Source organism: Loxodonta africana, chromosome 14, assembly GCF_030014295.1.
Source record: "Loxodonta africana isolate mLoxAfr1 chromosome 14, mLoxAfr1.hap2, whole genome shotgun sequence".
Classification (NCBI taxonomy): Eukaryota; Metazoa; Chordata; class Mammalia; order Proboscidea; family Elephantidae; genus Loxodonta; species Loxodonta africana.
In genome coordinates, this window is record NC_087355.1 from 41,769,397 (window position 1) to 41,788,102 (window position 18,706).

Sequence of the window (18,706 nt, forward strand, 5' to 3'; positions counted from 1 at the left end):
AAAAAACAAATTGTAAGCCCTCCTTATTGCTCTTACCCCAACATATAACAATGAAACTGGGTCAGAATAATAGCAATAAACTCTCCCATAAGGATGGGGGAGGGGAAGGAGAAGATGGGGTTTGGACTGGAAGGTACATAAGCATGTTTTTGTTGTTAAAAACCCACAAACCCACTGCTGTCGAGTCGATTCGGACTCATAGCGACCCTATAGGACAGAGTAGAACTGCCCCCATAGAGTTTCCAAGGAGTGCCTGGCAGATTCAAACTGCCAGCCTTTTGGTTAGCAGCCATAGCACTTAACCACTACGCCACCAGGGTTTTTGTTGTTAGGTGCCATCAAGTCACTTCTGACTCATAGTGACTCTCTGTACAACAGAATGAAACACTGTCAGGTCCTGCACCATCCTCACAATTGTTGCTATGTTTGAGCCCATTGTTGCAGCCACTGGACCATATAATTCTGAAATCCAGGTCAGTTCCTTTGATCCCAGAGGCAGGAAATTCCCATTTATTCAGGCATAGTTCCGCTCCTGGTTCTATTCAGCTTCTTCGTCTATTACTGTCCTTGGCTCTTGGCTCTGTCCGCTGAGTTCTCCTTTCTTTTCCTGGTTGCAGCTGAGTTGCTTTCTCAGCCTGTCTCCTGCTCAAAGACTGTTGGGAGCCCAGAAGCCTCTTTTCATTTTGAACAGTCCCTGCCTCTTTTAATCCAAGTTGATACAAATCCTTTAAACGTTTTGTGGGATTCCTATGAGTTTGATTTGGGTTTATATCATTTCCCAAACCACAATCATAATCCTTTTTGAGACATGTATCTCTCTATGTTGGGCCTCATTTGAGGCTCTTCGGATTCTTAGATGCCCCATTTGTCTAAGGCATCTCCTAGCCATTGCACTGAATTAGAGGTCTTAACAAGGGGTTACAGCTACACCCTTGATTTGAATTTTATCCTGAGGGCATTTCTTAGAGAATCTTTTGCCAGATGGAAAAATCGTCCTGGGCCCTCTATTGTTATTAGTTGCCACTGAGTTGATTCCAACTCACAGGGACCCCGACCCCATGTGTGCAGAGTAGAACTGCTCCATAGGATTTTCAAGACTGTGACCTTTTGGAAGCAGATTGTCAGCCCTGTCCTCTGAGGCCCCTCTGGGTGGGTTTGAACCACTACCTTTCAGCTAGTAGTCAAGTGCGTAACTGTTTGTGCCACCCAGGGACTCATATAATTCCTCTAAATTGTGTTGCAAACTGAAAGCTCCTTCTTTAGTTTGCTTGTGTAGTAGGCTCCTTCTATAGTTCACATGGTCCCCCAAAGATGTCCACACCCTAATTCCCAGAACCTGTAAATGTGTTACCTCACATGGCAAATTTGCACTTGTGATAAAGGGTAAGGATCTTGAAATGCGGAGAGTAGCCTAGATTATCCAGGTGAACTCAATCTAATCATACGGCCAGACAGCCACGGTCAGATTCATGGGAGAAGGAGGAGGAATTCAAAGCAAAAGAGGGACTCCACTTGCCATTGCTGGCTTTGAAGATGGAGGAATGGGGCTATGACCCAAGGAGTGTGGATGGCGTCTAGATGCTGGGAATGACCCTCACCTAACAGTAGCAAGGAATCAGGGATCTCAGTCTTGCTATAACAAGGAACTGGATTCTGCATGCAACTTGAATGTGCAAGGAAATGGATCTTCCTCTATAGCCTACAGGAAGGAACACAGTCCTGTTGACACCTCTATTTTAGGCTGGGGAGGCCATGTTGAAATTCTAACCCACAAATCTGTAAGATAATAAATTTGGGTTGTTTAAGCCACAAAAATTGTGGTAATTTTTTATGGCAGCAATAGAAAATGCAACCTCTCTTGCAAGACCTTATCAAACACAGTTAAAAATGTTCATTGCCATTCTCAACATTCTGCATGGAAGTTATTTTGGTGACATCAACAAGTTCATTAAGTATATTTTCTACATTCAGAATTACCACAGACAACAGTTAATTGTTCCATCTCTGTTCTCTAGTCTCCAATAACAATTTCCTTCCTGCTCTTCTAGTTTCCATTAAGTCTCTCCACCCGTTTTAGCATCCACCTGCTGCCTGACCCTAAGACCAATGCCACATATTTTGGGTTTTGTTAGAGCAGTACCAATTTCTGTTACATTTATCTGTGCTTTCAGCATCAATTTCTGTTGGATTTATCTGTTGCTTTGTACTTCCCGTAGCACTTTCTGTTACATTTATTGACGGCTTTGCAAAAATCTCCATCGTACTCTAATGTAAAATTGAGAGATTTGTTGAAAGAAAAGAGACTGCTCGAGCTGGGAATAGAGTGAACTCCATGCAGTCCAATCCAGTAATTCAAAATGTCAACTTGCAGAGATGTTTTATAGGAGGAGAACAATGGATATGAAACATGTTACCTGATTGGTATTTACAAGCTTAGATCACCACTACTCGATAGGTACAGATAGCAGAGCTTCTGGTGGCAGGAACTCATTAAGACAAAGCTTTCTGAGTCGGGAACTCATTAAACATGGATTTCTGTAGGGGAACTTGTAAGGAGGACTTCCTATGCCAAGCTCTGTAAGGCGATTGGCTTAAAAGGGTATATGTCTTTTTCTTAGATTGGTTACAATATGGCAATTACAGGGGTTGAGACACGGAGGGGCTGCAGTGTAGTTAAATCATCATTACCAGATATTTCTGTCTTAGAAACAGTACAGAACATGGCTGCTGCTAGGGTGAAAACAGAACCAGCAAACAAGGAATCACACCCAATTCTCAAACTGGCCATTTCAGATCTTATTAGGTACCTCAATTTTAATTTTTAAATTCCTTTACTCATCCTAAAACTTTCCTTACAGTTATTACATTATTTGGTAGTACTTCAGTGCGTAGTCTACGTGCTTATCACAAAAATTCTTAGGTGCTTCAGCATGCCAGAGAGGGTTATATTTAAGCATAAGGGTTGCTAGGTCTTTTCGGAATGCCCATTAAGGGGACACTGAGGCACACTGTCAGGTCCAAGGAAACAGGGATGTAGATGTCACATTACAGACAAAATATGAATGCCTCTTCATTATATTCACATCCTGGAAAGGCAGGAAGCTGGTTCTTTGGTAAGGGAAGCTTGAAGGATGGGTGCTCTACTTTTAAAAAAAAAGCCCAGGGTAAATAGCTTAATCCTCAGCTCCAAGGGATTTTGTTTACTTCTCTAGCAGACAGTTATAATCTTGAGAATTTTTTGATGATGTGGTATCTGCTACATACAGGAGGCAAGTGGGAAGGAATTTAAAGTGGTCCTGTTAGGGGCAGTATTTGGGGAAAACTTTTAACTATTTCATATTCATACTTTGCCAAGTTGAGTTTGTTTAATAACATGTTGAAATAGATAAATGGATGGATAGATAGGAATATATATATATATATTTAATTGTTGCCTGAGAATTCATACTTTCATTGATTCAAACATTTTAAACTAATAAATGTAAGTTTTTGGTATTAAATGCTGGGGTTACCACAAAGAGAAGACAATATCGACACTATTCCTTGCTATGATGGAGGTAAATACAACTGCAAGAGGATGGGAAGATTGCCGATGTGTTAAAAATGTGACCCCTTGTGCTAGTCACCAATGTAACAAGTTATTTTGCTCAAAAATACTTTTGCCTTAGGTATGGATAAAGTCATCTTAACATGGTAATATCACGGCATTTTAATTTATAATGATTTTTCAGTACTTTGAACTGCTTGATCTGTTGTGGAATTAGGTATTATAACTGCTGCCTTGAAGAACTCCTATCAACTACATTTCATTCTCTCAAACAAATTTATCTGAGATATTAGTGTGTTTGTGTCTTAGGTTTAAAAGAGGGCTTCCAACTGGTTCATTCTGGTTCAACCCCCTGCTGAGAATTTCTGCCCCAGATATACTGAATCAGAATCTACAAATTAACAAGATCCCCAGGCAATTTGCATCTCCACCCCAGAAATACTGAATCACAGTCTACATTTTCAGAGATCCTCAAGTGACTTGGAAATGCAAATTCTCAGCAGGGGGTGGAACTGGAATGAATCAGTTGAAAGCCTTGGTTTAAAAGGGTTTTTTTTTTTTTTTAATGTAATCTTATTCTTTGTTGAAGCATTTTACTTTACTATGAAAACTGCATTTTCTTACTAACAAAATTTAGTTTTGATGTATTATTAACAGTTAGACTCTACTAGAATTGTTTCTAAATTAATGATTCTCAAATAGAGTAATATGCAATAAATAATTTTATCCTCAGAATCCTTAGCAAAATCTTGAGAAGACAGCCCAGAAAAATGCAACATTAAAGTGATGGAATGCAGGTTTTTGTTTTTTTTTTACAAGAAGGGTAAATGCATCTTCAAAGAATAAGATTACTTTGTAAAAATCCTTTTAACCCCGGAGTCACACACACATACACACATGTTACAGAGAAACTTATTTGAGACCATGGAAGCAGTAGGTAAATGTAAAAACTGCATTTTAGGATAAGAAACTTCCTTTTTCTATGGTTTTGGAGAAAACTTGTATAAGAATATGACTGTTAACCTCTTTAGAAATTGGTACTCCCAGTACTTCCTCCTGTGAGATACAGAACCACATTCTATTTTCTGCACCTCTAGGCTTTTGGCTGATGGTCTGTTCCACAACTGGTCCCTGGCCTTGTTCTGACAGATGATATTGAGCTCTTTCCTCGTCTCTTTCTACAGATGTAGTCGATTTGACTCCTGTGTATTCCATCTGGTGAGGTCCACGTGTATAGTCGTGTTTATGTTGGTGAAAAAGGTATTTGCAATGAAGAAGTCATTGGTCTTGCAAAATTCTATCATTTGATCTCTAGCATCATTCCTATCACCAAGGCCATATTCTCCAACTACTGATACTTCGTTTTCAGCTTTCAATTCCAGTCACCAGTAAGACCAAAGACCAGATGAGTCGTGGAATGACATCAAGGACATCATACATGAAGGAAGCAAGAGATCATTAAAAAGACAAGAAAGAAAAGAGCAAAATGGATGTCAGAAGAGACTCTGAAACTTGCTCTTGAACATCAAGTAGCTAAAGCAAAAGGAAGAAATGATGAAGTAAAAGAACTGAACAGATGATTTCAAAGGGCTGATTGAAAGACAAAATAAGGTATTATAATGACATGTGCGAAGAGCTGGGGATAGAAAACCAAAAGGGAAGAATGTGCTTGGCATTTCTCAAGTTGAAAGAACTGAAGAAAAAATTCAAACCTTGAGTTGCAATAGTGAAGGATTCCATGGGGAAAATATTAAACAACACAGGAAGCATCAAAAGAAGATGGAAAGAATACAGAGTCATTATACCAAAAAGAGTTGGTCAATGTTCAACCATTTCAAGAGGTAGCATACGATCAGGAACTGATGGTACTGAAAGAAGTCCAAGCTGCACTCAAGGCACTGATGAAAAACAAGGCTCCAGGAATCGACGGAATATCAATTGAGATGTTTCAACAAATTTAGCGCCGGAAGTACTCACTCGCCTATGCCAGGAGATTTGGAAGACAGCTACCGGCCAACTGACTGGGAGAGATCCATATTTATTCCTGTTCCCAAGAAAGGTGATCCAAGCAAATGCAGAAATTATCAAACAATATCATTAATATCACACGCGAGCAAAATTTTGCTACAGATCATTCAAAAGCAGCTGCTGCAGTATATCCACAGGCAACTGCTAGAAATCCAGGCCGGACTGAAAAGAGGATGTGGAACCAGGGATATCATTGCTGATGTCAGATGGATCCTGGCTGAAAGCAGAGAATACAAGATGCTTACCTGTGTTTTAGTGACTATGCAAAGGTATTTGACTTTGTGGATCATAACAAATTATGGATAACATTGTGAAGAATGGGAATTCCAGAACACGTAATTGTGCTCATGAGGAACCTGTGCATAGATCAAGAGGCAGTTGTTTGAACAGAACAAAGGGATACTGCATAGTTTAAAGGCAGGAAAGGTGTGTGTCAGGGTTGTATCCTTTCACTATACCTATTCAATGTGTATGTTGAGCAATAATTGCAGAAGCTGGACAGTACAAAGAAGAAGGGGGCATCAGGATTGGAGAAAGACTCATTAACAACCTGCGTTATACAGATAATACAACCTTACTTGCTGAAAGTGGACTTGAAGCACATACTGATACCTTAAGATTGAAGTTGTCAAGGATTTCATTTTACTTGGATCCACAATCAATACCCATGGAAGCAGCAGTCAGAAAATCAAGAGTTGCATCGTGTTGGGCAAATCTGCTGTGAAAGACCGCTTTAAAGTATTGAAAAACAAAAATGCCACCTTGAAGACTAAGGTGCACCTGACCCAAGCCATCGTATTTTGAATCACATCATATGCATGTGAAAACTGGACAATAAGGAAGACAGAAGAAGAAATCAATGCCTTTGAATTGTAGTATTGGTGAAGAATATTGAATATACCATGGACTGCCAAAAGAATGAACAAATCTGTCTCGGAAAAAGTACAACCAGAATGCTCCTTAGAAGCAAGGATGGTGAGACTAAGTCTTACATATCTGGACACGTTATCAGGAGGGATCAGTTCCTGGAGAAGGACATCCTGCTTGGCAAAGTACAGGGTCAGTGCAAAAGGCGAAGAACTTCAACAAGATGGATTGACACAGTGGCTGCAACAATGGGCTCAACCATAATGATTGTGCGCATGGCACAGGACCCGGCAGTGTTTCATTCTGTAGTACATACGGTTGCTATGAGTTGGAACCGACTCAACAGCACCGAACAATAACAGGCTTTTGATACCATCTTGTCTGACCATCTGGGCCCTTAAGGACATCATTCCAGTTTATTTAGTTATTTATTTCTGAGTGATTCAGGGTATTTGCAGAATTTTACTCTTCATTCATTCATCAAATATATTGAGTAATTTCTACGTGCTAGGTATTGTTCTAAGTGACACAAAATCCCTGACCTCATTGTAACAAAGGAAACAGTCAACTCTCAGTTTAACAAGGATATGTATCAGATGGTGATAAATGTTATGTAGAGAAATAAAGTAGAGTAAGAAATAAAGCTGAGGGAGCAATTAGGGCAGGCTTCACTGAAATTTGAGTGGAAACATAGACAAGGCGAACAAGGCCCAGAGGAAAGAATGTGCTTGATATACACAGAACGGAAAGGAAGCCTGTGTAGCCTCAGCAAAGTGAGCTAGAGGATGGGGTGTGCAAAATGAGGAGAGGTTTGCTGCGGGGTGGGGTGAAGTAGATCGTATGGAGCCTTGCAGGCCAGTAAAAGGATTTTGTTTTTTCCTTTGAGAATCCCTTGGAGACTTTTGAGTACAGAAATGACTTAAATAGGACTTTTATATATATATATATATACATATATATATAGGTAAGTTCAGCAGCAGTGAATGTCGAAAGAAGGGGTCAGATTCTAGATATACTGTGAAGATCCAATATGATTTGCTAATGGATTTGATAATATGAAAGACAAAAATCAAGAAAAACTCGTCTTTACACACTTTTATTTATTCCTTTTTGAATTCGAAGCTGGGTCAAAGACTATGCACATTTCAAAATCTTTGGATTTATATTACCAAATTGCCCTCTAGATCATGGGAACCATTTCTTACTTTCACTTGTGGTACCTTGGAAAATAACATGATAATCTTTATTAATATCCAACAGTTTAATAGGAAGTGTTTTTGTTTTATTGGCGGGACAACATGTACTTTATTGATGGTACATGACAAGGTATGACTCTCTAAGTCCTTCCCCTTCTTCAGAGGGTCTGAGATAGAAATTGTGTTAAGGGTGAGACTTCTTAGTGTGTTGGGGGATCGAGTTGGGTAAGTACTCACTCCTCAGCAGCTGAGGACTTCTCTATTCCTCTCGTGCTATTACTGGGGCTGGTTGTCCAGGGGCTTTTACTCCTTTGAGGCCTTGTGGACCATAAAGTCTACCACCCTGTTGCTGTAGCCAAATTCACTGTCATACCAGGAAAAGACATTGACAAAGTGGTCGTTGAAGGCAATGCCAACATCGGCACCAAAGGTAGAAGAGTGGGTGTCACTGTTAAAATTCTAGGAGACAACCTGGTCCTCAGTATAGCCCAGGATGCTCTTTAGGTTTTTTTTTTTTTTTTTTTTAAAAACGCCTGATTCACCACCTTCTTGATGTTACCATATTTGGCAGCTTTCTCTAGTTGGCAGATAAGATTCAAGACTGACACGCTGGGGATGGGGATATGGAAGGCCATGCCAGTGAGATTCCCATTCAGCTACGGGATGACTTTGCCCACTTTGCCTACGGGCCTTGGCAGTGCCAGTAGATGCAGAAATAATGTTTCGGTAAGCCCCAAGACTGTCACACCAGTTTCCCAGAAGGGCCATCCAGTCTTCTGGGTGACACTGATGGCATGGATCGTGGGCATGAGTCCCTCCACGATGCCAAAGTTGTCATGGACCGCCTTGGCCAGGGAGGCTAGGCAGCAGGACACACTGCTGACAATCTTGAGGGATTTGTCATACTTCTCCCATGCCCATCACAGGCACGGGGTATCAGTAGAAGGGCAGAGATAATTACTCTTCTGGCAACCACCTTTCAAGTGAGCCCCAGCCTTCTCTGAGGCAGTAAAGACACCAGTGGACTACACATGTTCGGCATCGGCATCACCCCATTTGATGGTGGCAGGATCTCATTCATTCCTGGAAGTTAGAGATGGGCTTCCCATTGATGACAAGCTTTCTATTCTCAGCCTTGATGGTGCCATTGAACTTGGCATGAATGGACTCATACTAGAACATGTCGAGCATGTAGTTTAGGTCAATGAAGAGGTTATTAATGGTGACAATTTCTACTTTACCAGAGTTAAAAGCAGCCCAGGTGGCCAGGTGCCCAATATAGCCAAATCCATTTACTCTGGGCTTTACCACCATGTCTAAGGGATATAGCTAAAGTGTACGAGAAGATGCGGCTATCTGTGGAATGGGGAAGAGCAGAGAGTAGAAAAAAGTGTTTTTTGTAGTATGTTGTCATTAATGATAATAAATACTAATTAATATTTCCACCAGTCATTACTATTATTTCCTTTGTGAATTGCTTCTTCTCATCCTTTGGCCATTTTTCCACTGGGGAGTTCATATTTTGTAAATTTAAAATTTTGATAAAGATATTGTGGCTGAGAATAATCAATATAAACACATTCTATTTTCTTCCTGGGAACCCAACTAAACTAATTCCCCAGCTACCCCTGCAGTTAAGTATGATCATGTGACCAAACTGTGGCTAATAGAAGGTAGGTGGAAGTGATGTAAACTTCTATGCCTGGCCATAAAAACTTCCTTCAGATGATCCTCCATGCTCTTTTTCCTTCTAAGATAGATGGCAGGAGACAATACCCAGGGAAGCTATGGGAGCTACACATTAAAATGACATAAGAGGGAAAGATTTTGGGACCCTAAATCACTACTTATACAAGAGTTGCCCAATTGGTTTGGTAGTGTTTTGTGAGCAAGAAATATACTTTATTGTGTTAAGCTACTGAGATTTCAAGGTTTATCTATTAGAGCAGGAGGTGCTTTCCCTACTAATAAAGACATATACAGTTATAATTTCGTATACTAAGTATATTGACCCTTTTCCTGTGTGGAGAAATGTAAAAATTTCTTCTCTAAATTTACACTGACCCCCTTGCTCCCCTTATACCAAGAGACTAACCCACTTTCTCTAAATTCCTTCTTTAACTATTCCAAGAACAGGACATAATAGGCTGAGACAGGCTGAAACACACACACATCCACACACACACAATTTTCTGAATGACTGCAATGCTTGCCTGAACAAAGCCAACTAAGCTTGTATCTGGCACTCAGCCACTTTTGTTTCTTTACCTCTTTTTTTCCCGTTGTTAAAGGAGACACACTCCCTTTGGACACTTCCCATTTCAATAGCCTAAATAAAGTATCCATTCCCTTAAATCTCTGAGAATTTTTGGAAGTTAGACACCTGTAATAAGTAAAGCAATTATTTGTCTTTCAATTTTGCTGTGGTGAAAATATTTTTAATGGCTGTCTATAATTTTTCACTATATGCTGTCTCTTTACATGATTTTTCTTTATATTCTCTGTCACTCATAGCCCATGGAAGATTAAACTATCTTCCATGGCTGACAGAACTCCTGTCCTTTTCTCATTTCATGGTAAGCCCAGTATACGCGGTATAATAGTGAGTGGAGTACCATTTTCCACCTGGCCCCCTCTCGTGCTTTATTGAGCATTCACTCTCAGGGATTCTCTTTTGTTCATCTGATTCTTAAGGATACGCCTCAGGTCACTCAGTCTTTCTAAGACATCTCACCTTGCTCACCTGGTCAGTTTGTCACTGGTTTCACTGATCACCCTGGCTACACTAGTCAACACTATACAGTCAGACTAGCTAAACTGATCACATACACTGGTCTGCATGATGGGCGGGGCTCTTCTATTTACCAATAATATTACAGGTAGAACAACCCAAAGAAAGTATATTGGTTTCCTGTTGTGGCTGTAATGAATTACCACAAACTTAGAGACTTGAAACAGCCTAAGTTTATTATATAGTTCTGGAAGTCAGAAACCTGAAATGGGTCTCACTAGGCTAAAATCAAGTTATTCTCTAGGGGAAAATCCCTTTTCTGGCCTTCCCAAGCTTCAAGAGGCTATCTGTATTCCTTGGCTCATGGTCCCTTCTTCCATCTTGAAAGCCAGGAATGCAGCATCATCAAACCTCTGACTCTGACACTCCTGCCTCCCTCTTTCACTTATAAGGATCCTTATTACTGCTATATCTCAAGACACTTAAACTAATCGTATCTGCAAAGTCCTTTTTGACAAGTAAGGTAGCATAAACACTGGTTCTGGGGATTAGGATATGGACATATTTGGGGGACATTATCCTGCCTATTGAAAGACTTTCACACAACATGTTTGTGTGTCCCTTGGTGGTACAAACAGTTTGTGCTTGGCTGCTAATCTAAAAGGTGGCAGTTAAAACCCATGCAGTGGTGCCATGGAAGAAAGGCCTGGGGATCTGCTTCCATAAAGATTACAGCCAGGAAAACTCTGCAGTGTAGTTCTACTCTGTAACACACTGGGTCATTACGAGCAGGGATCAACTTGAAGGCAACTAGTGCAACTAGTTTGGGTTTTTCTTGGATGTATATATAAATATTTTTGTTTTCTTTCCCCTCTTATGCCATTACTTATCATAAAACATAACATGTATTAACTTTGCATCCTCTTTGGAAAAGGGTGTTTTCATTTAGTGCCATTTTGGTTGTATGCAGGATAGTTACATCATGTTAGGCAGAAGTATGACTTTTATTTTCTTTACTTGGAGATTAAGTATGGCTTAAAGAGACATGTATGGCTGCCATGTTCAGAAAGGGTATACTGTGATGGTTAATTTTATGTCAACTTGGCTAGGCTATGGTGCCCAGCTGCTTGGTCAAACACTAGTTAGACTCATGGGATTAAGTCAGTTAGTCGGTTTTAAGTAGATTATGCTCCATAACATAGGTGGGCGTCATCCAACCAGTTAAGGCCTTAAAAGTAAAGAAAGGAGTTACGTGCTAAGCTGCTAACCGGAAGGCTGGTGATTCAACACCATCCAGTGGCTCTGTGGGAGAAAGACCTGGCAATCTGCTCTAGCAAAGATTACAGCATAGGAAGCCCTATGAGGCAGTTCTACTGTCACATGGAGTTGGTATGAGTCGAAATTGCCTAGATGGCACCTAACAACAATAACAAGAGCAAAGACAAGTTTTTCCCTATGGGATATTCTGCCTCCAGACTACAGACACTTTGCCAGAACTCCCTCACTCTTCATAATCAGACCTACAGATTTTGGCACATAAGGCAAAAGGAACTCCAGCCTATGGCCTGACCTACAGATTTCAGGATGAGACTATAGAAATCTCCAGCCTGTCATCTGGTTGTGTTTCTCTAGAGAACCCTAAGACAATGATAAAGGATATTTATGAAAAAAGTTAACATCACACTCAATCAAGAAAGACTGAGAGCTTTCCCCTTAAAAGAACAAAACAGGGATGCCTGCTCTCACCACTGTTATTCAATATCGTACTAGAAGTCCTAGTCACAGCAATTAGGCAAGAAAAAGATATAAAAGGCATCCAAATCAAAAGGAAGAAGTAAAACTATCTCTGTTCACAGCTAACATGATCCTATACAGAGAAAATCTCAAAGAATCTACAAGAAAGCTACTAGAGCTAAGAAATGAATTCAGCAGAGTTGCAGGGTACACGGTCAACACACAAAAATCAGTTAGGATTCTATACACCAGCAATGAGTAGCAATCTGAAAAGGAAATAAGGAAAACAATTCAAATTACAATAGCATCTAGAAGAATACCTCAGAATAAATTCAACCAAAGAAGTGAAAGATTTGTATACTGAAAACCATAAAACACTGCTGAAAGAAATTAAAGACCTAAATAAATAGGAAAACATTCTATGTTTATGATTGGAAGACTTAATATTGTTAATATATCAATACTACTTAAAATGATCTAGAGTCAACATAATCCCTATCACAATTCCAACAACTTTCTTTGCAGAACTAGAAAGGCCAATCCTCAAATTTATAAAGAATTGCAACGGGCCCCAGACAGCCAAAGCAATCTTCAGAAAGAAGAAAAAAGTAGGAGTACTCACACTTTCTGATTTCACAATATACCCATTGCTTTCAGGTTGGTTCAGGCTCGTGGAAACCCCAGGAGCTATAGAGTAGAACTGCTCCATAGAGTTTTTGGGCTGTAATCTTTATGGAAGCAGATTATCAGGCCTTTCTTTCACAGTGCAGGTGGGTGGGCTCAAACCACCAACCTTTAGGTTAGTAGATGAGCACAAGCCATTTGTGCCACCCAAAACCTTATGAATTATTAAAACCAAAAAAACCCAAACCCACTGCAGTTGAGTCGATTCCAACTCATAGCGACCCTACAGGACAGAGAACTGCCCGAAAGAGTTTCCAAGGAGCGCCTGGCGGATTTGAACTGCCCATCTCTTGGTTAGCTGCTGTAGCACTTAACCGCTACACCACCAGGGTTTCCTATGAATTATTAAGCTACCATTAAAAAAAAAAAAAAAAAACAACCTTGTATCAGTTTATGCTTCTACTGGCTATGAGAAAATCCATTTTGCCACAGGTTTTTTTTTTTTTTTCCCCATCTTCAAAATAATTAATCTCATTGGTATTTACGCCTTTGATTAATATTATACCCGTGATGCCTTTTGGGGATTCTTTGCCCTCAGAGAGCTAAGTATAAATTGCTTTAGGACTTCATCAAAAGCAGGGGTAATGCTTTTCTGGGCCAAGCCTACTCTGGCTTTTTAAACATTGAGCAATATATTCATAATTTCTGAATACCAAGAAACAGAAACCAACTATGAAGCTATTGTCTTTGCATTTTATTCAAGGTAATGCTAAGTAACATTACACAGTACTCACAGTGCTTCGCAGCCCCTTCAAAGAATTTACTTAAAGTCCAAATAATCTAACCCTATCTCCCCCTACCCATCCCCACACCAATCTGAGTATCTCACTTCATTTAGGGGTCACAGATATTCCTTTATAACCTTCAATCTAATTTTGCTGGTTTACCTATATGACTACTTGAAAAGGGAAACTATTTATAGTTTTTTTTTTTTTGTTTAATATTACCTTTTTTTTTAGGGCAGAAATGATGGGTGATGGTAACTTTCAATACAATTCCATTATATTACTTGATACAGCTCTCTTTCGTTCTTTCATAGCATCATTAAAACAAAAAGCATAATTTCTGGACAAAGATGTCTTATATTAATTTTGAAAACACTATATATTTTTTATATATTTGTTGCAATACGTAAACCCTAAACGTTACTTAGAAGGCTGTGGATGTTTAGAACCTTCTCTCTGGATTTTCAACCAAATCCCAAGAACCTTTTTTTCTCAAGGGCCTCTCTGCTGCTACTTTGTGATTCAGTGTATGCTGCTGTTACATTTCATCACATGAATCCAGACATGAAATTCAACCCCAGGCTGCTAACTGAAAGGTGCTAAATGAAAGGCCAGTGGTTCCAACCCACCAGAAGCAACTAGGAAGAAGAGACCTGGTGATCTGCTTCTATATAGATTACAGTTTAGGAAACCCTACTTTGGAAACCCTGGTGGTGTAGTGCTTAAGAGCTACGTCTGCTAACTAAAAAGTCAGCAGTTCGAATCTACCAGGCACTGCTTAGAAACTCTATGGGGCTGTTGTACTTTGTCTATAGGGTTGCTATGAGTTGGAATTGACTCAATGGCAACAGGTTTGGTTTTTTTGGTTTTTATGGGGCAGTCCCACTGTCACATGGGGTCTCTGAGTCAGAACTGACTCGGTAGCACACAATAGAGTTCTCCAAAAAGATTCCACCATATAAAACATCAATCAGAGTGTTATTGTATTGAGGATTTCATAGTGGAGGCAGAATTTACGTCACAGCAATATTGGCTACAGATAAAATAGATAAAACCCATATGATATAATAGATATCATTCATAAAATAACCATTTGCTTCTCCACCACTGTGTCAGTCACCGAAGTCTACAACAAATCTCAGCCTCCCCTTGAAGGCTACTCTTGCCTTCCACTCTACCTCCTCCTCTTTATTCCTTGAAGCCCCCAAACTCCTTACCTCATGTGGAGCAACTTGGAATTTCTAATATATCCCTTTGGGGCAGTTCTACTCTGTCCTAAGGGTCACTATGTGTCGGAATTGATTCGATGGCAGTGGGTTTGGTTTTTTTGTTTCTTTCTTTTTTTTTACTATTTTCTTCACCTCATCATACTATTTAGGTAAGACATTTTATATATGTCTTGATTATTTATATTGTGCATATCAATATTTTTGCCAATCTGCTGTCTCTAAATGGCAAAATAAATCATTATTTTTTTCCTTTGTGGTATTTTATCTATCTTTTATAATAAGAAAAAAACTATACAACTAACATTTATCTAGCATGCAGTTCTTTAAATAAAACATGAAGTTTTCTACACAAAGAACAGAGGTTAAATTTTACAAAATGAAGTTGACTCCTGTCTCTGAATACATGAAAAGTGTAACTTTAAGCCAGGGGTAAGTAAATTGCTGGTACAGTCTGCCAGCTAAAATTGGTTTTAACATTTTTAAAAGGCTGTTTAAAAAAATAATATGTGACAGAGTCTGTTCACGGCCTGCAAACCCTAAAATATTTACTACCTAGCTCTTTCTGTACAGAAAAGTTTGCCAAACCCTTACTTAAGCCATTCTCCAGATTAATTTCATATAACTTTTTGTTTTTTAAAAAAATGTACCCTCTAGAACTGTTCCCTATACTTAGCATAAATGGTCAATAAGTTATTCACACTAAATTGAATTTATTGATCATTTCTTAGATGCTATACTGTTTGCTCCTAAGAAAAAGTACTAAACAATCACTGAACAAACGCATACATATCCTACAGATGTGCAGTAATGAACTAGATTAGAACCTACAAAGAAATAATGTATGTGCCATAATGTTTAAGTTTGCTAATTATAAATTAAAAAAAAAAAAAAAAACTTGCTCCAAGGTAAGTATCCCACGCTCCTTATAACCCACTCATAGCACAGAGTTGATTGCAATGCGTTATTTCTGATGTTTAATTCAACTGGGACTATAAACCTAGATCTTTTATTCACCTTTAATGCCTGCCCATTAAGTATAGGTGCTTCTTAATGCTTATATTCCTTGCCTATTTTCTTCTATTTCCTATCATACTTTTCAGGGTGGTTTCTCATGGTCTCAAGTACTACCTTTAATGAGAAAACTCAAACTTAAATTACTAATTACTAATCTCAACATCAAAGAAGCCCTGACGGTGTAATGGTTAAGCTAACGGCTGCCAACCGAAAGTTTGGCTGTTCGAGCATACTCAGTAGCTCTGTGGGAGAAAAGACTTGGTGATCTGCTCCCATAAAGATTACAGCCTAGAAAACCCTATGGGGCAATTCTGCTCTATCACATGGGGTCGTTATGAGTCAAAACTGACTCAAAAGCACCTAACAATAACAATTTTGACATCAGGAGTTCAAGTTGCACAAGTGGTTTGTGATCAGTTGCTACCCTCAAAGTTGGCAGCTTTGTGGAAGAAAAGGCCTGGCGATCTGATTCTGTCAAGATTACAGTCAGCATTCTGCATCCCACTTGGTGAGTGGCGCCTGGGGTCTTAAAAGTTTGTGAGCGGCCGTGTAAGATGCATCAATTATCCCAACCCACTTGGAGCAAAGGAGAATGAAGAACACCAAAGACACAAGGAAAATATTAGCCCAAGAGACTAAAGGTCCACATAAACCAGACCCTCCGCCAGCCTGAGACCAGAACTAGATGGTGCCCAGCCACACCAATGTCCGCCCGGACAGTGAACACAATGAAGAGACCAGATGGAGCTGGGAGAAAGGACAGAGCAGAACTCAACTTCACAAAAAAAGTCCAGACTTAATAGTCTGACAGACACTGGAGGAACCCCTGAAACTATGGGACCCAGACACTCTGTTAACCCAGAATTGAAACCATTCCCAAAGCCCACTCTTCAGACATAGACAGGACTATAAAACAAAAATTACACATGTGAGAAGTGTGCTTCTTAGTTCAGATACCTGAGACCACATAGGCAGCTCCTGTCCGGAGGCAGGATGAGAAGGCAGGAAGGGACAGGAACTGGCTGAACGGACACGGGGAACCTGGGGCGGAAAGGGGGAGTGTGTTGTCACATTGTAGGCATTGCAATTAATGTCACAAAACAATGTGTAAAATTTTTGTATGAGAAATTAACTTGAGCTGTAAATGTTCATCTAAAGCACACACACAAGAAGAGATGACCGCCAAGAAAATCCTATGGAGCAGTTCTGCTCTGTCACACATGGGGTCGTCATAAGTTGGGGGCTGACTTAAAGACAGCTAACAACAATCTCGACATGTCTTCTGGCTCTGGACTTGAATTTCCAAATACCTCTCTGACTTATCTATAGATGTCTCCTTCACAAATCATGTTGAACATGTTACAAATAAAATTCATCTTTCCCCTCTATGACACAGTCTTTTTGCTTATGTACCTTATCTGATGTAATGAGCTTTCTGCCTTGGCATACAAATAAGAAATTACTTCACTTTGTCCTTACAATGAAGGCGTTAAGAGTTCAGAGGTAGAATTCTCACCTTCCGTCGGGGAGACCAGCTTGTTTCTTGGCCAGTGCACATCATGTGCAGCCACCGCTTGTCTGTCAGTGGAGGCTTGAGTGTTGTTATGATGCTGAACATGTTTCAGCAGACCTTCCAGACTAGGAAGAAAGACCTGGTGATCTACTTCTGAAACCCAACCAGTGAAAACCCTCTGGCTCTGTAATCCACCATGGGGATGGCGCAGGACCAGGCAGCATTTTGTTCTGTTATGTATGGCGTCACCGTGAGTTGGGAATGACATGACACCAGCTAACAACTACTATCTCTGAACTTATCATTTACTTGATTTATCAAAGACCACATGTGCTGAAGTCAGAATGTCTTCTCTTTTGTTGAAGGATTATTCAATGAATTTTAAGTGCAAAAAATGCACTGATTTTAAGTATACAACGATTTATCTTTACTTCAGTAAAACCAACTCCCAAATCAAGATATGGAACATATATTTTATATATGAATGTCATGTTATTTACCATAAAGTCTCTTAAACGTTACACCCTGTACCTTTTTATGAATATAACTTATTAAATCCTTCAATTTTGTCTAATAAAAGTGTTGTTCCTCAGATATATGCACACTCATGTTCACTGCAGCACTGTTTACAACAGCAAAAAGATGAAAGCAACCAAGGTACCCATCAATGGATGAATGGATAAATAAATTACAGTATAGTCTCACAATGGAATACTGTGTATCGACAGAGCAGTGCTAAATCTGTGAAACATTTCATAACACAGAGGAATCTGGAAGGCATTATGCTGAGTGTAATTAGTCAGTTGCAAAAGGACAAATAATGTATAAGACCACTATTATAAGAACTTGAGAAATATTTTAAACAGAGAAGAAAATATTCTTTATCGGTTACGAGAGGGGGTAGAGAAGGAGGATGGCAGAGGGGTATTCACTGGATAGTGCATAAGAACTACTTTAGGTGATGGGAAAGACAACACACAATACAGGCAAGGTCAGCACAACTGGACTAAACCAAAAGCAAAGAAGTTTCCTGAATAAACTGAATGCTTCGAAGGCCAGCGTAGCAGGGGCGGGGGTTTGTGGACCATGGTTTCAGGGGACATCTAAGTCAATTGACATAACAAAGTCTATTAAGAAAACACTCTGCATCCCACTTTGGAGAGTGGTGTCTGGGGTCTTAAATGGTAGCAAGTGGCCATCTAAGATGCATCAACTGGTCTCAACCCACCTGGATCAAAGGAGAATGAAGAACACCAAGGACACAAGGCGATTACAAGCCCAAGAGACAGAAAGGGCCACATGAACCAGAGACTACATCAGCCTGAGACCAGAAGAACTAGATGGTGCCCAGATAACAACTGATGACTGCCCTTACAGGCAACACAGCAGAGAACCCCTGAGGGAGCAGGAGAGCAGTGGGATGCAGACCTCAAATTCT

At 39.8% G+C, this 18,706-nt stretch overlaps 1 protein-coding gene and 1 pseudogene across 3 annotated transcripts in view; both read right to left on the bottom strand.

Annotated features, from left to right (window-relative positions):
- Window positions 1-18,706, bottom strand: part of PIP4P2 (phosphatidylinositol-4,5-bisphosphate 4-phosphatase 2) — a 97,615-nt gene that overhangs the window by 77,392 nt on the left and 1,517 nt on the right. Inside the window, exon 2 of one of the 3 annotated variants that reach the window (XM_064267892.1) lies at window positions 16,713-16,796. The exons of the other annotated variants lie outside the window; for them this stretch is intronic. The gene's annotated coding sequence lies outside the window, so the exon portion shown is untranslated. The remainder of the gene's footprint in view (window positions 1-16,712; window positions 16,797-18,706) is intronic. 3 annotated transcript variants of the gene reach the window in all.
- On the bottom strand, window positions 4-16,719 carry LOC135227624 (glyceraldehyde-3-phosphate dehydrogenase-like; annotated as a pseudogene).